The sequence below is a fragment of the Crocodylus siamensis genome, chromosome 4 (assembly GCF_052110815.1).
Source record: "Crocodylus siamensis isolate JL-2025a chromosome 4, ASM5211081v1, whole genome shotgun sequence".
NCBI classification, from domain to species: Eukaryota; Metazoa; Chordata; order Crocodylia; family Crocodylidae; genus Crocodylus; species Crocodylus siamensis.
In genome coordinates, this window is record NC_143398.1 from 74,601,924 (window position 1) to 74,615,630 (window position 13,707).

The following is a 13,707-nucleotide window of genomic DNA, read 5'->3' on the forward strand; positions in this document are numbered from 1 at the left end:
GAAGTCAAGTAGAAGTGATGGAGGCTCAGCACCTTTGAAAATTAGGCCATGGAGGTGTTGGCTTAGCAGGATAAGATAAAAATGGGAATAAGAGGACAAAATACTGGAGCCTATGGCATAGTTGCCAACATTATTAAAAAAAAAAAATCCTGCAGGCTGTTCCGATAAACAGAATCATTGGACTGTTCTTGAGGTTTTATTTACATTTTCATGAATTGGAAACTGATTTAAATACAAATGGTCTTCTTCCAAGCCAGGAAGGTTTGAGGTGGTTTGGATACTTATGCGAAAGTACGGAGACATAACTGCTGTTCCCCTCAAGAGGCCTTTTCTGTCAGAGCATGTCATCTTCTGTGGTGTCACATACTGATTTGTTTGGAGGAGGATGACAGATCCAGTCCAGCTCTGCCCTCCTCCAGGTTCTCCTTGTAACAAAACTGTTTCGAAAAAGGGGGCTCTCCTATCCCCAAGGCACTTTCCCTTTTGAAGAAATAAGGATTCCTTTCCCTTAGAGTTTTCCTCATTTCTCCTATTAAAATCATATTACTCTCACCAGTTGAGTGTCCCTTTTGGAATTCCATGTGTTTATATGTCCAGATCTATATTTTACTCCATCTTGTCACCACCATTCTTTTTCATGCTCAAGTCCACCAGTCTTGGTGCCTTTTTTGATGTCTTGTTTATCTCCCTCAATTATCTCTCTCCCTTTCCCAAAACAATTGTTTTTTTCTTTCCCTTTCCATAAGAGATTCCTTTCTTTCCTTTTTCTTGCTATCCTTCACTGCCATGTTTGAAAGGATGCTCCTAAACTGAATATGGGGAGGGAAATAGAGGGTTGATACTCCCATTAAAACCAGCACCAGACAGGCACATGCTCAGATTTCTTTTTAAACTCATTGCTGCTGCCATTTTTTGAAAGTACAGACAGCACAAAAGAAAGAGTGTTCAGCTACCAGGCAATTACATCCTGCTCTGGACAGGAGCAAACTCATCTTACTAACAGTATTTAGGATCTATTTTTATCTTGTTTAACTGCTCAGCCCCCAGCCTGTGACTAGTTTAAAGGCTTGTCCTGACCCAGCTTGGGGCTGGCAATCGGTGCCCGTGGAGTTTAACCCATCAGAGGACTGTGGCTCAGAGTGGTTGCCAGATTTCCTGAGAAATATTAGTTTCTAACAAAACTGAATAATCCTCAGACTGGACTCAAAAGTTTAAATACAAGTTATGATAAATATGTGCCTTCCTGGTGTGATTGTTCATGAGATCACTGCTGCCCATGCAGTCTACTGTACAGCATCTTCTGAGCTTCTCTTCCCTGCATTAGTCTTTTGCCAGCTGTTTATAAGCTGTCACCCACAATTTATACTTTTGTCAAGTAACTTGAATATTATTTTCTATCATTCTCTGATCATTCACGGTCACTTATAGGATGGTGTCATCTAAAATGTGCAAACTTAAATGAGTGATTTTTTTTTTTAATGCATGTATTTAAAATCAGGTTCCTATTCAGCTGCATTCAAGTCCTGAGTGCAGTCAGTAATGACCTGAATAGTGCCTGTTTTAATGTAATCTCTGCTTGCTGACTGCTGTTCCAAGAATAAAAATTTAAGCCAAAAGATTTAATGAAATCCCTTGGGATTAGTGCTCACTGTGCTGAGGAAATTGCATATCAACCTTTTCTCTTTACTCTAACTATAGGGTTTGGTATTTGAATAGGAGGGTGTCCAAGAGAGACAACTCTGAGTTCATCAATAATTTACATTTTTGTTACTTACAAACCTGGTATTTGGGATTCTGTTGCCATAGCAATCCATCTGGGCCTGAACGGATAGTGTTTTAAGTGTTGCTTGTATAGGGATTCACAGTGTGTGCTTTAAATCCCATGCTAAACTAATCCTGAGATCTGTTCTGTGACTTATATGAAGCTTCAACAAAATCAACGTTACTCAGAGAAAAAGTTTGTATTAAGCAAATTAAGCCAATGAAATATTTTAATACAAATATTGCTACAGACTAAAGTTGTAGTGTAGTGAATTTCTTGTTGAATACAAGAAGCAGTTAACAAAATTACTCTCTTTGCTCTGTTCAAAATATATTTAATTTGTTGTAGATCAGAAAACTGGAAATGATGCCTGTTATGATTTGATGTAAAACAGAAACTTTAATAAATATGACACCATATATCAAAATATTAGTTTGAGTTTCCTAGATACCACTTTTATGCCTTAATGCCAGGATGGGTAGCATACACTGTAACTCTAGCTTTCACATTATCTGGTTTATCTCTCAGGGATGGTAGTAGCTATGGTTGTGAGGCTGAGAATAAGATTTAAATTCCCATCTGTTTGATGACGCTAAACTAGAGCTGGGTTTTGTAGTTAATGACCTTAAATAGTGCATTATAAAGACCAACAGTTGCATTTCACACCTGGGTCTCAACTTGCATGGTTTTGCAACACAAATATCAAAAGTAAACTCACTGAAACTTCCTGATAGCTTCATAAAACCAAATTAATTTTATGTTCAGGCTTTTCAAGGAACCTGGAATAAGTCCAAAGTTTACACCAAAAATTGAAACTGAGCAAGTTCTTTGGGGGGGGGGGGGTGTTATTTTTTTTAAGTAGCTATGGTATTCAGGTACCCCTAAATCTGTCCAGTACTATCATTATTTTATTAGCCCAAAGGAAACAAAACTCATTTTCCAAAATATTTCTAGTATTCAAAAGAATAGAGAAACATTCAAATAGGCAGACCCTGTACATATTGGTGTTTAATACATAAATCTAAAAAAACTTTTTTCTCCATGCAGTAGAACAGACCTCCCTATTCATCCTGGTGACATGCAAAATACTAATGCAATAAAAACCAGAGAGATGGCTCAGTAAGTCTTGAAAGAAACTTAATTACTGTATAACTGTTCTTTCCTTTTTAATAAATATAGATTTCTCACTGAATAAGCATATAATATAAAGGGTCTACCTATTTTCCTTATGTTTTTGTACTAGAGAAGTGTTCTTAAACTCCAGTAATAAATTTCTCTGTATTTTGGTTCTATATAAACATGTTTTTTTAAAAGGAAAAAAAATACCTTCTCATGTTAAAAATTATAGGTGCCATTCTGACTTTTTAAAATGTCTGTCAGTGACCAAAATACCATTTGTGTGTGTGTGTGTGTATGTATACACATATATATGCGCATGTATGTATGTGCTCACGCATGCACACACACACTCTTAAGTGTGGTTTGTACATAGATTTCATAGACATTAGGGCTGGAAGGGACCTCAGAAGATGGAGTCCAGCCCCCTGCCCCAGGGGCAGGAATTCAGCTGGGGTCATAGGATCCCAGCAATATAAGCATCCAAATTTCTCTTGAAGGCGTTCAGTGTAGGTGCTTGCACACACACTCGTAAGTGTGGTTTGTCTTACTGAGCTTTTTGTATTTTAGGAGTCCAACTGTGCTGGTCTTACTTACTGGGGAATACTTACAGAACTGGGTCCTCCTCAGTATAACTGGGAATAGGCAAGTTAGAATCAGGCTCTATATTACAGGATTTTGTTGAGTTTCTTAAATTCTTATGAGTAAATTTAATAAATTGCAGATTATTTACATGATTAATGTCCTCAAGTATCTTTTGTACACTATTTGTAAAATATACACTATCTTCCCAGTTGATACTGGAAGATGCAGCCAGGCATATCTAAATATATTTTTTTCTGTTTCTTATTTCAAAAGGAGAACATTAGAAAATGGTTTCCTTTCAGACACTTTTAAAATGAAAACCAAGTCTTATAAGAGACTAGTAGTATGACAGATGCAACATTTGTAGTTCTGGAAATATAGTTGTCACTACAGGGAATCTTCCACATTGAAGACCCACAGGAGGCCATAACCAAAGCTGATTTGAATTAATCTTCCAGCACATCTCATAAAAAAATAGTCTGTGTTTAATAGTAAGCAATAGAAGCACAGTGGCACTCCTATTGTAGAGTCTTTCTTTAATCTTTTTTTTTCTAGTAAGTATCTTTGTTTTGTTTCTCTGTTACATTTTGAACCTTGTTAGTTGCTGGAAGAATTAAAAGAATTTCAGTATTTGGTCTCATAGAGCTCCCTAGTTATTGGTGCTCTCTATTATATTTTTCCTCTTATTATTCAAAGCTATCAATACATCAAAAATTGAACCCTGTTCTTTGTACCTTTTATTACATTTTGGGAATTCCCTCTGCCTCCTGAAACTGTCTTTATTCCTCCCTTAATAAACACACCTGTCTTACTCATAAAGATGCACACTTTTGTTTCATTTTCTTTGTCTTATTTGGAGCATAGCCTCTATTTTTATTCAGTCCTTTCTGATTAATACTCAGGTAAGGACCCATCTTTTATTACTTTCTCTAACATTCTCTGTCTTTGTAGTAAAAATAAATAGTTAATCTTCCAAGGGGCTCAGCAATAATACGGCACAGCTTGACACAGACAGCTTAGAGAAACAGAGTAAGATTGAGACAGTATACCAGAGAGCAGGTATGACTGCACGCTAATTTCTCTAAGGCACTGCAGTTACAGCTATTCTAATAGTAAAGGTACATGTCAACCCGAACCCCAGGAGTAGGTCTGGATTAGAGTTTTTAGCTTAAATCTAGCTCGGTTGTGAACCAAACATGAATATACTAAAGTTTGAACTGGCTTAAATCTGGACCTAAATTTTAAATCTTTAAATTTGGGAGGGACGTAAATAAGGGTTGAGCCAGACTTTGGATGTAAACCCAAGTTTAGTTTAGCAGTTTGGTTGATGCCTCTCCCTGAAGACTCCATAGATGCTACACTGTAATTAAAGGCTGTTCATTGTGTTAATTTTTATGTATGCATGTAGTTACGCGCCGGTAAATTGGGAAGTCTGAGGAGGAAATCAGCTAACCCTGAGGCTATGCATTGCATCAAATTCTAAATTATTCTTAACTTGTCCTCTTAAGGACAAGTTACACATAACCCTGCCACATGGATTTCTCTTGTTCCAGTGCTCTAGACCTCTTCATAGCTTTGTTACATCACAGACACCAGAAATTTTTCTGAATGAAGAAGTTGGGCCATATAGTTTTAAATAGAAATAACAAATATATTTTTTTAATGTTTTTATCCCAAAGTTCATATCCCAATAATAGTCAAAACCATGGAATACAATAAGTTACAGATTATATAATATTGGTTTGTGGTGTACCACAGTAACTGAAATAATTGTGCAGGATCCAAAACTAATGCCTTACTAAAAAGGAGAAAGGTATGTGTCAAATTCCTTGCTATTTGGGTCATGGCTCTGTGTTCACTATTGCATGAAACAAATTACTCATCTTCTCATTTAGGCCCTTTCACAACATGGCCCTGCCCTATCTTTCATGTCATATATACCAGCAAAGCATCTGTGTCTGCTAATTTTGCCAGCCTTAATTGCCCATCAGTCCAATTTTCTCCCCATCTACCATGCCACCTTTATCTGTGGAAATTGGTCCTTGCAAAAATCTGCAAAGCCAGTATGTTATGCTTGTTCAAATCCTGTCTTAAAACTCACCTCTGTTGTGATGCCTATAAACTGCTCAACAATGACTAGGCAGCTGGTGTGCTGTGATCACTGCTTATTATGTTAATTGACTTCATGAAATGGTGGGAGTGAGGCATCAAGCACCCCTCTGCAGCATTTTCCTAACCCTTCCTGTAAAGTCTGGGGAGTAGGAGGGGAAGCCATGGCAGTAACTGGGGAAATACACTATTTCTTATTGCCTTTCCTCAGTCTCATGAGTAATCTATTCAAGATTTAATACAGCTTGAGAATGGATTTTAAATGAAGGATTGCAGGAGCCACAGGCCTAGGTGATAGCCTGTCAGCCTGAGAGCTGCGGAGAGCTTCCGAATTTCAGAGGTAATTGAGATGTATAAGGATATGGCACTGAGCTCTGGAAGTCTTTGGTGGCCAGAACCTGTGGATTGCCTCGCTCCCTACTTATAGTACTCCTTCATGGGGCACTTCCAAGAGAGCCTTTGGCAAATGAACCTTTCAGATTTTTCTCTCTTCAGTTCAACTCCTGTGGGAAACCTGAACCTTTAATTTTACAGTGCTCACAATTAAATTTAACACAGCAAACTTGTGACATAACTACCTGATATATTGTATATCTGTGATTTTAAATGAACAAAAAAACCCTCCTCAGTGTTATGTTTGTGGGTTTTTTTTCAGAATTGTAGAATCCTGAATAAGCAAAGGAGGAGTCAATCACAACACCTGTATTGTGACTGGTAAGTAGTTTGATTATACATTATTAAACTGAATGCTGTTTGTTAACTCCCATATGAAACCTTCAACTTTTACTAGTGGAAGGAATCAGTGTAGTAAGTTCTGCCTTTTCTTAAAACTGGGTTTCGTTTCACTGGAGTGGATTTATTTATTTATTTATCCTATAATCTTCTTAGCTAAGAGGACAAAATAATCCATGTGATGTCTATTTGTAACAGCACATACTGAAAAATATTGTGGCTGCCTTTATCTTAGCAAAACTGATTGTAACAATGGAAGTTAGCAAATAAACAAAAAATAATAATAAACTAAAAATCTGTCTTATCTAGAACACTGGCTGATTCTAATGCAGGCATTTTTGGTTGCTTACAGATAATTCATTTAATCTGGACACGTTGAGGAGGGAGTTTTATATGCTCATGTTATCTATTCAGTCATTAGTTCAGAATCATGAAGTACTGATATGGTTACCTACAAGCTTAAACACACAGCTGTTCAGTAAAGATTAATCTTTGTGGGTTTTTTGGGGTTTTTTTTACTGCTTTATAATGCATCAAGAAATTGACTGCCTGTACAGATCAGAGGGTGAACCCTGATGTCTGTGTTGTGAATAGTATTGATAATTCCTATAAAAGAAATTTCAGGTTGGTGATGAAGTACAAAGTGTGATAAGAGAAAACGCATACAGTGTTTCTAGTTTTCATCCCCAAATTGTTTGCTTTGGGGACCGTAGCAGAGGACATACTAGCATGGGTGTTATTGGGTATCAAGCATCCTGGGAATTGGGTAGATAAATGTGTTTAAGGCACTCCTATTAACAATTCAAACCAAAACAGTTGCTGCGCATTATGCACTGGTAGAGACTGCCTCTTTGTGGCAGAATATTGTGGATAGTGTGTACTGTGCATAAGATGTGGTATGCCCCCCTCTTCTGGTGCACATAGTAGAGAATATCTGAAATCTCCATTCATATAGCTAGCATTTGGTGGTAGATTCCAAGGTAAAATTGAATAGAATCATATATTGTGTATACCTTTGGAAAAGTTGTGCCATCCATACTCTTCATCTGAACAGAAGATTCGTAGTATGTAAAAAAAAAAAAAAATCTGCATATAGCTTTTAAGAGCTGAAATGCGACCCTTGCTCTTTCTGTATACCCAGGTTTGGTGAATGGTTTTACTATTCAGTTTTTCACTGGATTTATGAAAGGAAGAGTGTGACATTTTGTTAATGGTGAGTGCAGTGTAATTCCTCTTTGAATACGAGATGCCATATCTTTGCTTGTTATTGATATACCTATTGATATACAAAAATGTGGTAGCAGTCAGTACTTTACAGGCATAAAATAAGGTATGTGTATAGTCCAGACAGCTCATAATCCAAAAGAGTACATTTTACACCTCTACTCATCTACCATTCTTATCATTATCATAAGCATTATTATCATTGTACTCAGTCCTCTGCCCTTATCTTAGGGCCTTGCTACATAATTTTAGGCGGCTCCTGGAGCTCTTAACCCCTGGATCCACACATTAATATCTGCAACTAGTTTTAAGTACTTTAGGCAGCTTAAAGTTATGCCACTTCAGGTTTGTCACTGATCCATGTTACCCAGCTCATGTTCTATTAACATGTGGCCACTCTCCACAGATGAGCCACCCAAGGTGAAGTCCTCCAGCATCCAAGGATGCAGTGTCCCCTCCCCCACCCTTCTGTTCTGTGTAGACAAACTTTCCACTCCGTGAACTCTACTGCCCAGAGGGAGGTTCTAACACCAAGCCTTCTTCCTCACCTGTCCCCAGGCATGTGACCTCCCCACCCCTCGGGGTGCAACCCTGTGCAAATAGTATACAGAGCACATGCCAGGTAGCCAGGTTGCAGGGCATGGATGGGTGCAGGAGTGGGAACTGGGGAGGGGTGTGGGTTGAGGGACAAGGTAGGGGGTTGGATCATGTCCCCATAAGCTGGGGCTTCCTTCTTCGGAAAGGGGCAGTAGCTCCTCCAAAAAGCACTTTGCCTCACCACTCCCACGTCCCAGCCACTCTGGAAAGCATAACCAGCACTCCCCCATACTCTTTTCTTCTCTGTTTCTCTTCTTTTCTCTTGTTTGTTCTCTTCTTACCTTTTCTTTTCTCTCTTCTTTTCTTTTCTGCTTCATGTTCCTGTCCCCGACCCCCATCTCTCACACAAACTCTGCCTAAAGCAGGGCTAGAAGCCTGTCTTGGTTCACCAGCCCTATAGGAGCAACTCACAGCTGTAGTTCCTAATCAGGCTCCTGCTTACCAACTTGCTAGTGGTAAGTCACAGCTGTCCAGGTGGGGGAGAGTCAGAGAAGGTTTTTAGCTTCAATACAGGGATGGGCAAAATACAGTCCATGGGCTGGATCTGGCCAACTGAGGGACTTTGTCTGGTCTGTGGCAGGTCCCTTAGTCCTACCCAGCCCAGATGCAGGAGACAGCCTAGGCCATGGTTCATACAGCTGGTCCTGCTGTCCCCACGCATGGCACAGCAGCTGTATTTGCTTCCCAGCATCCCCAGTGGTAGAAGCAGTTCCTTCTAGCTGCTACTGCTACTGGACCCAGCCCCACTGGCTGTACACTGCAGCCCATCTGCCTCCTACCCATTGCCATGGGCAGGACCTGTGTGGGCAGGGCACACAGCCTGGCAGATGGGCTGGGGCCTAAGGTGGGTGGGGAGTGGTGTTCAGGAGTGTGATGAGTGGGCGAGGCCAGGATCATGGGCTGGGATCTTGGGACTGTGACAGCTTGAGGCTGGGGCAGGGGCAGAACTGCAACATTCTCCCTGCACACTCCTGCTACAGGTGCAGTTTCAGCAGGTGACAGTGTGGGGCCGGGACTGGAGCAGAGCCACAATCTCCTCTCTGTACACCCCTGCTATAGGCACAGGTTCTGTAAGCAGGGGCATGCAGAAAATGGATCGGCGCTCTGCCCCAGGCTCTGGCCCATGCTGTCACCACCCCAAGATCTCAGACTCAGCCCTGGACACAGCTCCCCATCCCTGGACACAGGTCCATTCCATCCACCTGTCTATGCACCCTACCCACATGAGTACTGACCAGTCTCCATGGAGACTCCAGGATCATGGGGTGGTGGTAGCCTGGGAATCAGGGACCTGGGGCAGAACTGCGATCCACTGCCCACATATCCCTGCCTGAAGAACTGGTGCCTGTCACAGGGTTGTGTGGGCAGGGGATCACACCTGTCCTCCATGCTTGACCAGGTTGGGGCTGGGGCTGGGATCTAGGGGAGTGGCATCTTGGAGCAGGATGGGTAGGTGGGGCCAGAGATGGGATTGTGAGGCTCTGGCCCCACCTGCCCATCCTACTCCTGAATGTCACTTCCCCCAGATCCCAAACCCGGCTCCACCCTGGCCACGTGCAGAGCAGAGCCAAGATCCACAGCCCACACACCACTGTGATGGGTGCTGGTTCTGTGGGCAGGGGTGCAAGGAGTGAATCACACCTCAGCCCTGGGCCTGGGCCCCAGCCCTGCTCTATGACTGCCATGTGATACCGGGGTCTCCATGGAGACCTGCTGGATCCTGCCCAGGCAGGGCATATGTCCCAGCAAATGAGATGGGGCTGCTTAGGAAGTTTTGGTGAGCAGCTTTGGGGGGGCAGGGGTAGGCAGGAGCTAGTGGGGTGCTGACCTGGCCTGTGACAACTCACCAATACTCCCCGTGTGGCCTGCAGGCCCAAATAATTGCCCATCTCTTCTGTAAGGTGTCACTGCTTCAAACTCCATCTAGCACTAACACTGATCAACATTTGTGCAGCTTAAAATGCAATCTGTAACAAGACCCCTACCTTCAACTTCAACTTGTACTAAATACATTTTTACAATAATTAACAAGTAGGTTTATTTCATTCTTACTTTGTTCATTCTCTGAAACTTGGGACTATTCACTCCAACCTTTAACTTTGACCACATTATTTCCCCCATTTTTTTAATCAGTTGAAACCTTTGTCTGCTACATCATCTTGGCACACACAGTCTTCCTGGTCTCACCTCTCCAGACAGCAAACTCTAACCTCACATTTTAGTGTCTCTTCTCACCTCCCACCCAATAATTATCCTTTCTACCCATTTATAGAATTGGTTCAGAGTACAGAATACAAACAAAGAATATAAATTTACAGAATACAAACAAAGTTCTGTAGTTTAAAAATTTAAATCTGGGTGCATCAACATGTGCAATTAACATGACTCAGTAAACTCTGGAGCTGTTTGAGCTGGAGCATACTGCTCCTGGGTACAGTGTCTATATGTGTGCCCAGGACAGAAGCAATTTGAGCTGGGGTGGAACAAGCAGGGAGTACAGGGGGTCAGCAGAAGTCTAGCTCCTGGCTGGCTGGGCTAGCTGGGTGCAATTTGCAATTTGAACCTTCTGCACATATGTTTGATCAGAGTTAATGACTCTGCTGTAAAATAGTACTATCCCTGTCAGTACTATCTTACAATGGAGTTAATTAGTTTACTGCACCTTAATACTGGTGTATGTGTAGACTGTGATGCTTTACTGCAGTGCTAATTAATCTACTCCACAGTAAAGCACATGTGTAGATACATCCCTTGAGTCCTAAATTAGGCAGAATTCTGAACTTCCAAGTGTAGTATGAGTGAGATCATACATGCCAGGGAAACCAGGTAATACAATAAATAATGTCTCAAAGGTATACCTAAGGGAATTTAGAAGAGCTGCAAAGCATAAAAGATGGAGGAGCTAATGCAATTTGTATTTGAAGTGTAGCCTAGAGATTGGAGTTTGTTTTGGGTTTTGTTTTTGTTTTTGTTTATAATGGAGAAGGTGCAAATAAATGAGTTTATTACTTTGCCTTGAAGACCTAGAGTCTAGCACCACTAGTAAAAGGTTGGATGTTTTTAGCAGTACCCAAGTATTGTGCATTACAAAGAATGTGTGCACAAACAAGAATTTTTTAAAGGAGCACTGTTTCTTTATAGTACGTGAATACTCTACCCTCGCTCCCCACCCCCTGACACACATACATGCACACATTCTCCTTACGGGTTTTGCTCTGCCAACTAGCCAGAACTTTTTGAAAGGAGACAGCCATTTAAAGAGATTCTGGATATGTGTACAGTGAGATTAAATTAATCAATTTTAACTGATGCTCCATTACATACAAATTCCTTCCCTCCTGCTGGCTGAGTAGGATGATAGAACCTTTTCATAGTATCCATCAGTTAATTTATCAGTCATGGTACTATGACTATAACATACAAATGCCTGAACAATTAATATATAATTATAGAAATGGAACTGGGCAGTGGTTATTTAACATTTGTAATGCATAATTTATTTAACATCCTGTTTGGAATATACTAGACTAGAAATTAAGTCTAATAAAATGTAGAAATAAAATTATTATTAAGCCTCATCCTTCACCTATAAGAAGCTACATTGCTAACTTGATGAACCTAAACACCCAGCTGCATAGAGTAATTTCAGCTCACATTATCTTTGGACCATCCAGTTTGAAATAAATTCTGTCCAAATAGTATGATGCTTCCATGCCAGAGTGCTGCTGTTCTTTTCACGTGGAATAATAAATGATATATTGCCATTTTAAAGTACTTCAACCACTCAACCATTTTTCTAATTTAAAAATAAAATTTGAAATTTCACAGTTAAGGTGCCAGACCTTATCTCAGAAATGGAAAGAAGAAAAAGTTGAAAGTAGCATTATAAGTTGAACTTCTTCAGCTGTTTAAAAAGGCTCTGCTGAAAAAGTCAGCATCTTTAGCTTATGTTAGTCACTCATAAAAGTTCACTTGTGCTATTGAATTTTGTTTGTGTACACTTTGCAGGTTCCCAGCACATAAGACTTCAGTTATTTGGTCTGTAGTCCCAATCCATGATAGCATTTTTTTGGAGTACTGTTATGAAGAGGATTGATTTCCTGACTCTGACTGGCTTGGTCCAGGCCCCAGATTAAGAGATGATTCCAGGGGCCCTACTGACTGCCGTGCAGCTGCCCACAAATTCTCATTTCTGTTTAGAGAAATTCAGGAATGGGGTCTTGATGACAGAAAAGGGAATATGCAACATACAGTGGATGATCAGGGAGAATCACAGGTTATGAGTACATAATATGTTGTTATTTGCCTTGGGCCAGCATATTTTTAAGATGCTCTTGCGGTTTTTTTGTCTTCATTTGTGTTGTTATAAATGGCTTTGGCATAACTGAACTAAGGTGAAGATATAGGCTTGATGAGTAGATTTACCATTAAATGTCTGTAATGTCCTCCAAAATTATAAAGCCCCGATTCAGAATATCATCTTTATATATGACAGAATTTGAGCATCTGCTTAATACGAGAATGTGCTTTGGTTTCATTGACGTTAATTGTCCCATTTAGCATTTGTTTCAGGGCTTTTTTAAGAATAAGTCCGCATGTGTTAGCCAGGATTTAAAAACAAACCCCTAGAGCTTGGTTATACCTGTTTGCTCTAGAATTGCGTATAACCACGGAGGTCTGCTAGAGCTCCTGTCTTCCTGTGACTTCAGTGGGAGCTTCCTAGACCTATATGCATTCTTGGTGATGTTAATGAGATAGGAAAAGGATGTGGGAGGGGCAGCCATTTTAGCTTTCTCATGCCAATAGAAAAAGAATCAAATCTACAATGCCAATGATAGCCAAATACCATATTGTTAGGGAAAACTCATTTTCAAATTCCAGAAGTTAATATAAATACGAGGGGAGGGCAGTGTAATAAGAGAGGCAGGGCAAACTTTGTACTTCTTGATTTTGATGTTCCCCATTTCAAATACAACAGCCTTTGTCTTGTGGCTCTGATATTTCAAAAGATCAAAGTCGTGCTGCTGTGGAGGAGGAAGAAAATGTTGCAATATGTGTACCGCAAGAGGTGTTCATCATCCTCACACAGTTAACTGCAATCAGATTTCATCTGCCAGTACACATATTTTGGTTTATCATGTAATTGACAGCTTTGATGGTTTTTAATGGCTGCTGGTTAATGACAGTTTTTTTCATTATTCATGCATAATAAAGACAAATTTATGTAATGTAACGTAAATTAGGAGATTGCTTAAATCAACAGTCGGTATATGAGGAAGCTGGTGGAACCGTGGTCTGCTACAAAGGCAGGAGAGTGGACTCAGCCCAGTGAAAATAATTGTATGGTCAGTTTCACTCAATTTACATTGTGAGGCATGGAATTCATGTTTTACTTATTAGCTCGTGAACACCCAGGATTACAGTGTGTTGCCCAGGATTACAGTCTGTTGTTTACTCTGATTTCTGCTTCAAAAGCCATCGTATTAATAACATTAATGAGCATATACTGCACTAGGAAGGAAATAGCCTGAAGAAGTCTGAAAGAAGCAGGTATTTGATTTTTTGGAAGGGTCAATTTTGGA

General features: G+C 40.3%; 1 protein-coding gene across 7 annotated transcripts in view; it reads left to right on the forward strand.

The window, feature by feature from the left end:
* The window catches only part of SYT1 (synaptotagmin 1), a 560,022-nt gene that overhangs the window by 205,233 nt on the left and 341,082 nt on the right, over positions 1-13,707 (forward strand). For all 7 annotated transcript variants that reach the window (XM_090042587.1, XM_090042589.1, XM_090042586.1 and 4 more), the window contains one exon: positions 6,228-6,286. The gene's annotated coding sequence lies outside the window, so the exon portion shown is untranslated. The remainder of the gene's footprint in view (positions 1-6,227; positions 6,287-13,707) is intronic.